A 7476-nucleotide genomic window follows, 5' to 3' on the forward strand; every position below is an offset into this window, starting at 1 on the left:
CCATTTGGGGCCCAGCTGCGGAACGCTTTAGGACACTGTGAATTCCAGGTGGAGACAACCCTTCAACAAACACAAATTACAGGTAAGATAAGCGTTTGGATGGGAGGTAGTATAATGGAGTATTAGGAGGAGAGGCGAGAGAGTGACAGTGGTACTACTAGTAAACTCCTAGGACTCTTGATTATGGAAACTCTGTGACAGGCATTTAACTTTGGAAAACATTTGGCCAACTACAGGTTGCTTTTGCTTTGCAGAAAATCCACGCCGGGAAACTCCAGTTGGGGCCCAGCTGCGGAACGCTTTAGGACACTGTGAATTCCAGGTGGAGACAACCCTTCAACAAACACAAATTACAGGTAAGATAAGCGTTTGGATGGGAGGTAGTATAATGGAGTATTAGGAGGAGAGGCGAGAGAGTGACAGTGGTACTACTAGTAAACTCCTAGGACTCTTGATTATGGAAACTCTGTGACAGGCATTTAACTTTGGAAAACATTTGGCCAACTACAGGTTGCTTTTGCTTTGCAGAAAATCCACGCCGGGAAACTCCAGTTGGGGCCCAGCTGCGGAACGCTTTAGGACACTGTGAATTCCAGGTGGAGACAACCCTTCAACAAACACAAATTACAGGTAAGATAAGCGTTTGGATGGGAGGTAGTATAATGGAGTATTAGGAGGAGAGGCGAGAGAGTGACAGTGGTACTACTAGTAAACTCCTAGGACTCTTGATTATGGAAACTCTGTGACAGGCATTTAACTTTGGAAAACATTTGGCCAACTACAGGTTGCTTTTGCTTTGCAGAAAATCCACGCCGGGAAACTCCAGTTGGGGCCCAGCTGCGGAACGCTTTAGGACACTGTGAATTCCAGGTGGAGACAACCCTTCAACAAACACAAATTACAGGTAAGATAAGCGTTTGGATGGGAGGTAGTATAATGGAGTATTAGGAGGAGAGGCGAGAGAGTGACAGTGGTACTACTAGTAAACTCCTAGGACTCTTGATTATGGAAACTCTGTGACAGGCATTTAACTTTGGAAAACATTTGGCCAACTACAGGTGAATCAACACGATGACAGTGTTCCGTAAAACAAACTTACTGCAAAACCACCACCCACCAGGCTCAAAAGTAGTAAAAAACAGCTATGCTCAGATAAAGTTTGAAAAAGTATATTTTTATATCCATAACAAAATAAACTCCCGCAAGACCCTCCCTAACCCCAACAAATAAATAGTCCATCAAAAGTCCCCAAAAACCCCAACTCCCAATTCCCACCCCCCAAAAGTCTCTAAAAAAGGGGCAAGGGACACTCTACGGATGCAGGTTGTTGAATTTGGCCTCCAGGGCATCAAACTTCTCCTGGATGATGGCTTGATCTAAACGGAGGCCCTCCACCAGAGTCTGATACTCCTTCCATCTCTGGACCTCCGCCTCTAGGTTGGACACTCTGCGGAGTGCAAGGCGCAAGCGAGCCTTTACAGTACTGTGAGGAGGTGCAGCCTTTGCTGCTCGGCGGTGGCGTCTTCCAGCACGGCTCCGGTTGGCTGGAGCACTGCGCTTACCGGCAGAACGTGGGGTCACGGAGGAGGAGGCAGAAGATGTTACACTGGAGTGCGTGTCGTCCCCCTCCGTTTCCACCAGCCGGCGATATTGCGCAACAGTGGCATCCAGCCTCCGTTGCCGGGCAAGTACAGCCCGCATACTCCTGCTCGGTTTCCATTTTTGGTATTACCAACTATAAGAAGAAAGAAAAACATAATCTGTAACGAATGCTCTTTAAAAATATGATTAACACAAAATGATTCAGCAGGAAGTTGTGTCACAGTACAACTAGCAACTAGCCAGCGCAGTACAAAACTATTGAGGCCAGTATCATGGGCGTCCGCATGGAGGGGCAAGGGGGGGGCGCTTGAATCACCATTTCCCTTCCCACAACTCACTTGTATCCTTGGTTTGGTGCTCTTTCATATGAAAGAGATCTGGCAGAAGTGAGTGACTTTTCCTCTGAGCCGTTAACCACACCAGCAACCGTATCATCTGCACCAGGCCCAGGCGATATGTCTCTATCTCTCTCTCTGTCTCCCTCTGTCTCCCTCTACCTCGCTGTCTCTCTCTCTGTCTCCCTCCCTCACCCTCCCTCTGGCTCCCTCCCTCTCTCTCTCCTTCTGTCTTCCTCTCTCTCTGCCTCTATCTGTCTGTCGGTCCCAGCCTGCTGTAATTACCATATTGTAATTTGTCACTGGTCCAGCACTGGATACACATCATATGCTATCTAAGAGTCAGATAGTACCATGATCCAGCTTACCTGTACTCCACACCACCGCTGCCTGCTTCCTCACAGTCTGATTGTCCACTTGCGCCGCATCCTCCCCAGAGTCGCCCTCAGACTCCGAGTCGATGACGATCACGTCCGAGCTGGCCCCGCCACCAGCTGTTCCACCTAAAAAATATATTTAAGACTGTTAGATTACACCACTCACTAGTATTTGGTCTAGGAATGAAGAAGTTTGAAAACAGAAAAAATAATTGACTGTCTACTCTAGTCTAAAGTAAAAATGTCCCTCCTTCCAGGGAAGGCTGTTGTCTTGCTGCACTTTTTTGTCACAATTGATGAATACTTGCTTAATTTTAACACACATCTTTTTTCTCTGAACAGACAGACGCTGGACTTCTACGGACAAGAGCAACCAACTAAACCAGGTGAAAGCTCGGCTCGACCACAAGACATGTGTTCCATTACTCATCAACTCAGCACCAAGCACTTTTCCTTTTCCAGCTAACTTTATTTTAATATATGTGTTTACTTTTACTTTTTTTAATAAAGCTTTTAAACTTGAATAGACTCTGTGGTTTTTGGTCCTCCAAGCTAGAGTGACCGAGAGAAAGGTTTTGTAATTTTTGCAAGGAGGAGTCCGTGCCGCTGACACTACCGAGTTTATACTATAGTATATAGTGTGCCAAACACGCCACTCTGAAATATTATTACTCTGGTCTTTGGTGTCCATAGTAAGGTTTGTGGAGAATTGTCCCTGCAACAGTAGTATTATTGATTTAGCTCCTATCTAAACACTGTTTCGAAAATTTAAATTAGGAACGCTTGGACAACAATAGGTCCTCTATATTTAAATGAAAACTTACTGGGGCCAGCAAAGGAGCACTCGCCGCCCTGGCCTGCATCATCCTCCTCCTTTGGAGCCACTGCATCCGCTGTTTCTGTCCGCTTGCCCCTGGGCGGACCTGACGTACAACATGAAAGAAAGAACAGAAAAAAATGATGATTGCTGCTTGTCGATGTCCTTGTCAACCAAATCAAGCATTTAGAAAGAACAAGAACCAACTATTTTAGCCAAAAAGAGGGCTACAAAGGAAGGACTGCACCTGAGCCTCTACTCAGTCATTTAGGACAATGATGCGTCACTGAAACCCTGCGCCTGCATGAAGCAGGCTTACGGCTTGACGCAGCATTGCTGGAGCTGCGCCATCGTTGCAACGCAACTCCATCAATGAGCCGCCTTTACGGCACCGATGCGTAACGCTTCGGTGACGTTTTGGCACCATGGCGTGCCGCATTGAAAATACGGCGCACCATGGGTGGTGCTGGCGTGCCTTACACTTTGCAGGGATGCACAGGTAATGCACTTAGGGGCATACTTACGAGTTCTGGGCTGCACACCTCCAGAGGTGCACCAGAACAAAATGCGTAACTCAAAACTAACCTTGCGTCACGGCAGATGCGCCGCAATTACAATGCGGCAAACCCTGGCGCAAGGGTAGGCAGATGCGTGATGCATCTCGTGACGAAAGAGGGGCGCATCTCTAGAGTCGCGTCGCAGGCGCGATGCAACTATAGCAATGCTCAGGGATGCCCAATACTCAACATACCGCATCAGTCCTTACGCCTGCTTCAAGCAAGCAGGCATAAAGAATTGACGTAGCAGCGTCGCGGAAGTGCCTGCGTTAAATCTTGTAGATTTCACGCAGGCACTTTTGCGAGGCGCACATCTGCCTGACCGCCCCCCCCCCCCCTCCCCCTGCGTGGCAACGCACCCATTGTGGCGCAGGCCCAGGTCTTAACGTGGCGCATCTCCTTAGAAGCATCACGTTGTACATGACTCGCTGGGATGCGCCACGTTTACGTCGCTGTGCGTCAGGTAAGGCAGCGTAAACGTGGCGCAAGGGGCTTGTAAATCTGCCCCTTTGTGTCTAGCATTACGCAGTTCTGTAAAGTACACTCATACATTACTCAGCCCAATTAAATGAACACAAAATAGAAAACAAATAAGCAGTGGCACCGCCACAGAGAAAGAGAGCAGTGCACCTGAAATGCACAGAAGATTTTGAAATATTAATTTAGCTCTCCTATCAATGTAATCAGCAGCATTATTGTTCTTTGTAAAAAAGTTAAAGCAAACATTTGCAATATTAACACACAGAGCAGGAGAAAAAACAGAGTAGTGAGTGATGAAAAAATTGCTACTACTACTCACCAAGCCCGGGGACCTCCACTCCCAGCAGATCGAGCAGGTCGTGCTCCCGCTCCAGAATATCGGTCCAGCGGTGGGTCACCTGATTATAGGTGCGCTGGACCCCCGTGATCTTAAAAAGGGCCCGGCACACCTGCCCCCACCGCTTCCGACGCTCCTGGCTGTTGGTATAACCGGCAGCAATCCTGCCGCCTGCTGCGATGGTCCTCGGGAGACGGCGCTGCACAAAATAAACGAGTGAGCCCACCTCCTCAGGGCTGAAGATCTCCCTGGGCACCACCATTTCCGCCCTCAAGCGGCCACACGGGAGCCGGGCACAGGCTGCGGTGCCCGGCTTGGGCAGCTTGACAGCTGTCTTCACCATGTTCTGGGCAGGTAAGGAGATAAAATGAAAAAGAATAGGAGTAGAGAAGAAGGAAATAAAAGTTTAAAAAGTACTTGAAAAGTAAACAAAAGTAGCCTAAAACACAAAAATATAGACCTAAAAAACAAGAGGGATAGAAAAAAAGTTTAATAGATCAAAAACAAAATAAAATAAGCAAAGGATGGCAGAGATATACAGAGGATAGAAACACCATGCCCAGACACATAGGAATGAATGAAAAACAAGATGGCGGCCGATCACGTGAGCGTAAGTAGGTTCTCACGCGATTTCTCTCGCGAACTCGTGCAAACTTGTATTCGCAAGGAGCTCATCGCGCGAGACTACACATAGCGGGCGGAAACGGAAAAACGTCACGCAAACAAAATGGCGGCGCCCAGAAACCTTGGGGTAACTCGCACGAGTTCGCGGCTTACACGATCGATTTCGCACGACGCCGTGCCTCGCGAATAGTGCGAAATTACCGAAAAACGAGTTTTGCAAAAGGAAAAGCTATGAGCAGGTGCAAAAGTTCAACCTCATCATTTGTAACCATTCCCTGTAGTGCTTCCTGAAGGGGCCATCCAGAATTCGGTTAGGTTCCTGTTAAAAAAAAATTACATTGCAACAAACAGGAAAAGGAAAGGAAAGGGAGCAGACAAGCAGGTGCCAGCCTTCATTAATGTCAGTTGGGGCAGGGCAGGTGTTGTTGTAATTTAATTATGCAAAACTTAAGGCACTTAGCAGGTGTGCTTTGCTTTGCCACAATAATGTACACTCACTGGTCAACCAGAGGGTGCTGTGATGACACCGAGGGTGGCATGGGTGTGACAGCCAGAGGGTGGCATGGGTAAACCAGAGTGCCAGTGTTGACAGAGGATGGCAGTGCTTTGTTTGCCCCAATAATGTACACTGGTGAACCAGAGGGTGCTGTGATGATACAGAGGGTGACATGGGTGAGCCCGAGGGTGGCATGGGTGAACAAAGAGAGTGCAGTGGTGACAGAGGGTGGCAGTGATGAAGAAAGGCTTGCAAACAGGCTGGGCACGTAGAAACAACAAGTTCGCAAAACTGGCGACCGGACAAGTAAGTTTGCAATTTGCGAAATTGCACAAAACCCTCGCGAACTTGCAGAAACCCCTGCGAACACCCCAAAAAATAAAATCCGCAAAATCCGCGAGGATTCGCGGATTTTGCGGATTTTCGCAATCCGCAAATCCGCAAATCCGCAAATTCGCGGATTGCGAATCCGCAAAATCCGCCCATGCCTAGTGCAGAGTACAGTACAGTGTAGTGGCATAGAGTGTTGCAGAGTAAAGTGTTGTGGCATAGAGTGCAGTGCAATAGAGTAGAGTGGTGCAGAATGGAGTACAGTGGCATAGAGTGCAGTGACGTAGAATAGAGGGTTGCAAAGTAGAGTATAATTGCTCACAGTAGAGTGGTACAGAGTAGAGTACAGTGGCATAGAGTAGAGTGTTGCAGAGTAAAGTATATTGGTGTAGAGTACAGTGGTGCAGAGTAGAGTACAGTGGCATAGGGTGCAGTGGAATAGAGTGGTGAAGATTAGAGTATAGTGGCGTAGAGTACAGTGGTGCAGAGTAGAATACAGTGGCATAGAGTGCAGTGGTGTAGAGTGGTGCAGAGTAAAGTGTAGTGGCACAGATAGTGTGGTGTGGAGTTCAATGGCAGAAAGGAGTGCAGAGTCGAGTAGAGTAGCAGTGAGTGCAATTAAGTAGAGTGGTGGAGAGTAGAGTGCAGTGGCATAGAGGACAGTGGTTTAGATGGTGTGGAGTAAAGTGCAGCGGCACAGATAGAGTGGCATGGAGTTCAGTGGCAGAGAGTGGTGCAGAGTTGAGTAGAGTGGCATAGAGCCCAATGAAGTAGAGTGGTGGAAAGAAGAGTGTATTTGCATAGAGTACAGTGGTGCAAAGTGGAATGGAGCTGAGTAGAGTGACGCACAGTGTAGTAGTGCATAGTATAGTGGCATAGAGTGCAGAGGTATGCAGTAGAGTGCAGATGCACAAAGTGCAGTGGCATACAGTGCGGTGGCACAGAGTGATGCAGAGCAGAGCACAGTGGCACACAGTGCAGTGGCATAGACTGCCCTGACATACCTTTTTTTTCATTTTGACAGTACTCCAGTACTTTCTTGATAATTTCAAGGTAGTACCGAAGTACACTGAAAATGTTTTAAAAAATATACATTGTCACTAAAATAATTTTCCCTACAGCTACCCAGTTTACTAAAGTGCCTTGTGTTTTCTAGACATGAAAAAGTAGTAGTAATGTAGATTTTACTGCAAAATACACAACAAACACAACGTGTGTTCAAAGCATTATGGCTGCTTTTTAATTTTGTAAGGGCTGTCATTAGTCAATAATATTGTGTTTTGTCATTGCCATGTACAGAGGTATATCGCAGTCCAATATATTGCTAAGGTCCTGAGTACGAGTTTGGCTATGTGGAAGCGGGCCCGCACTACCACCAAGCCTGTGTGTGCACCGCCTGCCAGATTATGACTTTTTAAGTAACTGGAGGCTGTTCTTTGCTGTTCCCATGGCGGTGCCTATGAAATGCACACCTCAATGGGAATGGTGGCCCAGAAGAAACAGGGGGCCAGTAGGACCCCC

General features: G+C 47.5%; 1 long non-coding RNA gene across 1 annotated transcript; it reads left to right on the top strand.

Moving 5' to 3' along the window:
* Window positions 1–801: 801 nt before the first annotated feature.
* Window positions 802–2838, top strand: LOC147708083 (uncharacterized). Its single transcript, XR_015296490.1, has 2 exons — window positions 802–904; window positions 2657–2838. It is a non-coding gene; the product is annotated as an uncharacterized LOC147708083 (long non-coding RNA).
* Window positions 2839–7476: the final 4638 nt, after the last annotated feature.

Source organism: Lissotriton vulgaris, chromosome 6 (assembly GCF_964263255.1).
Source record: "Lissotriton vulgaris chromosome 6, aLisVul1.2, whole genome shotgun sequence".
Classification (NCBI taxonomy): domain Eukaryota; kingdom Metazoa; phylum Chordata; class Amphibia; order Caudata; family Salamandridae; genus Lissotriton; species Lissotriton vulgaris.